The sequence below is a fragment of the Capsicum annuum genome, unplaced genomic scaffold, assembly GCF_002878395.1.
Source record: "Capsicum annuum cultivar UCD-10X-F1 unplaced genomic scaffold, UCD10Xv1.1 ctg82915, whole genome shotgun sequence".
Taxonomy (NCBI): Eukaryota; Viridiplantae; Streptophyta; class Magnoliopsida; order Solanales; family Solanaceae; genus Capsicum; species Capsicum annuum.
The window spans coordinates 333,202-336,561 of NW_025893742.1; the positions used below are offsets into that span (position 1 = coordinate 333,202).

The 3,360-nt window shown below is 38.0% G+C and overlaps 1 long non-coding RNA gene across 1 annotated transcript; it reads right to left on the reverse strand.

The window, feature by feature from the left end:
• Positions 1–753: 753 nt before the first annotated feature.
• LOC107847132 lies at positions 754–2,846 on the reverse strand. Its single transcript, XR_001667324.2, has 3 exons — positions 2,688–2,846; positions 1,965–2,022; positions 754–1,111 (listed from the first exon to the last, which is right to left on the reverse strand). It is a non-coding gene; the product is annotated as an uncharacterized LOC107847132 (long non-coding RNA).
• Positions 2,847–3,360: the final 514 nt, after the last annotated feature.

Below are 3,360 nucleotides of genomic sequence, written 5' to 3' on the forward strand. Positions count from 1 at the left end.
ACTAAATTTAACTGTTTTATTTTTCTTTCCTTTGGTTTCCTCCCGGATCACTTGTATCTTCATTAACAAACAAAAACAATCAAAAACAACAAAAGTTTCTTAACACTTCGCAATTATTCAGACTTAAAAGCTTTAAATGTCTTAGCATCGGCTCACACATCAATAGCATACCCGAACCCCGGGCACACCCCCGAAACCGTGGGTTATAGCACACCCCAATTTGGCCCGAAAATTCCCCTTCGTGCTATTTTGCTTGTTTGTCCACCCAAATGGCTATGAAAAATTAAACAGATCATACTGAGATGATCCTCAACCTCCCTGGCATTCCACGGATAATTTTTGGCCCACAACACTCCCGGACCCGAGCCCACCCCCAAAACCGTGGGCTATAGCACACTGATTTGGCTTGAAAATGCCCTATTCGCGCTATTTTTCCCATTTGTCCATCCAAATAGCCATAAAAAATAAATGGACCATACTGGAATGATCCCCAACCTCCCTGGCATGCCCCGATCAATTTTTGGACCACAATTAGTGTGGACCCTGGGCTCACCCCCAAAACCGTGGGCTATATAGCACACCGATTTGGCCCAAAAATGTCCCGTTTGAGCCTTTTTGCCTGTTTATCCACTCAAATGGCCACGAAAAATGAAACAGACCACACTAAGACTGTCACGCCTCAAATCCTATTGGGGCGGACAGGCACCCGTAGCCGTGAAGGCCTGAGAGAACCAACCATTAACCTTGGAATTCACATACATGCAACTATAATAGGCAATGGTTTTTCCATATACGGATATAATGCCTTAATGAAAAAAATAATATAAACGATAAGCCCTAAAACTATATATATAATAGACTTGATCGTTGGGGCCATAACATCTACAAGATAACACACTACCATGCTTTTACATTGGTCTACAAAGCCTCTAAACGATACACAAAATTTATCTAAGGTCGGGACAAACCCCCGCCATACTATTAAATTTTAGACAATACCAAAAATATTTAGAACCGACTTGAAAAGCCCCAAAGCAAACTGGAGCTCACCAATAGTAGATGGATATCATAGGCTCCTACTGAGGAGGCGTGTCTGCCGAAGCACCTATTCCTGTAGCATGAAATATAAATTCCCCCATAAGGAGAGTCAGTACGAAAAAAAAGTAATGAGTATGCAAGGCGAAAAAGTAACAATACATGACATAAAGGCTCCATAAAAATATGAAACAAGTGTAAGAATAGCTCTAGTAGACCACCTTTACATTTACTTGTGGAACAGGGTACATTACATTTCTTTCCTTCTTTTACCTTCTTACTTCATTATCTTTGTAATCCACATGATACGAATGACCAGCTGATCAGTGGTAAATAACAAATCAGGATAGGCCCATGCTAGGCTTATGCCCTGAGCTGCAACCTGTAAATAAACATTGAGATCGGCCCATTCTAGGCTTACGCCCCTAAGCTGCCACCCACATATAAAGTATCGAGATCGACCTATGCTAGGCTTATGCCCCTGAGCTGCTACCCGTTTTACAGATTTCCATTACTTAGTTTAATTAGCCTTTGATATTGTTACTTCGATGGTCATAACATTATGGTACCTTCAAATAATGATCTATCAATAAGAAACATGTAAATAGGCAATCAAAGCAATAACAATGAAGTAAGTAGTTCTTGACACGCTAATGAAGTGTTTAGGAGCTAAAACTAACACATGGGCTTTATTTGAGTAACCAGAGAAATTCTAAAATTTACTAGAGAAAATAGACAAGTAGGATTAGTTGCAAGCATGTATTGAGGTGGTTTAACACATTAGAGAGTGGGAATAAGTTCATTAGTAACATGGGGTATCATAGGTGCTATTATGTAGCACGTGTTTTTGGATGACCTTGGAAGCTTACTCGATGGAACAAGTATCCGTTTTCACACCAAGAGTGCAAAATAGAGTATGCCTTACATACCTGGTTGTAAAACTCCAATACCAGCCCAACTTGACTTCCCGCACTTTAGATTACTTATCTACAATGAAATATATGGCAAACTAATATTAGCAACCAAACGTCACATTTTGGCTATTTAACTTCACCAAACTAGTGGCCGAGAAGTAAGCCCTTAATTTATCAACAAAGGGTGTCACTTTAACTCTCTTATACTCCAATTACAGCCACATACCATACATATTCATATAACATTCCCTGACACAACCTTGGCTTCATTTCACCTTCCAATCAACACACACAAAACAAAATGAGCAATAGATATACACAATCATTAATTCGGTGGTGAATCACCACATCTATCTTCTATAATTCAATACAAACTAATCACACATTTTTTCAATAGCAACCGGGCAGCCCACAACATAAACACACAAAACAGTCCGCAACAACACCCAATCACCCTTTAATAGAAACCCAATATGTGCAATCCTCTATCAACACATGTATATGGAACAAGGACAAAAGTGGACAACAACCATACCTTAATTTTCTTTGGTATTTTAGTGTCTTAATATGTATTTACTCAATAGATTAATCCCTTCACACATACATCAAAAGAGAAAAGGGAAATCCCTTAATAACTAAGAATAATGGACTGCCCAAACTTACAGAGAGGGCTGTCCAAAAATTAATCTTAAAGAACACATAGTTTCCATGGTACAAGCTCATGAATTGTTCACTTACCTTTAGATTGGAAGGAAGTTCAATCCCAAGAACCCTTGTGGAATTATAGGGTTGTTTCATAGCCAAGAGAGAAAAAACTAGAAAGCTGGAAATTTTGTCTAAGCTAAAATGAGAAAAATTGCTGATTTCAATCCATAAATAGGAGCTGCTCTTGGACGAATTTATTGACTACTTTTGGGACATATTTTGTCAAGTAATTGATGTATACACTTTCCCAATATATTGGGACTTTGTGGATCAAAAACTATTGGGCCTTAGCTACCAATTTTTTCTCCTTTTCTTCTCTTTAACTTGGTATGTGGCAGATTTGTGTATTGGGCCTCTTTTCTCCATTTTCTTTCTCTTTTCCTTAATTTGGGCTCAAATGAATACATTAATATAAGGCCTAATCTGATACATGGTCTTCATCCCATTAACTTGGTCCAAATAGCTCAAGTAAGTGATCCACCTACTAGCTTAAGTAAGTCAAGAAGGCACCTTAACAAAATACACAATTTTTAGTTCTTAACTCTTTAATCTACCTTAAAATTTATATATACTTGGTCACATTAAACCAGATGGGAAGTATTTAGAAATCCATCTACACCGCAAAGATATATCAAGTTCCATATAAATAGAACAAGTACACACAAAAATATGGGGTGTTACATCCTTCCCCCCTTTAGAACATTCG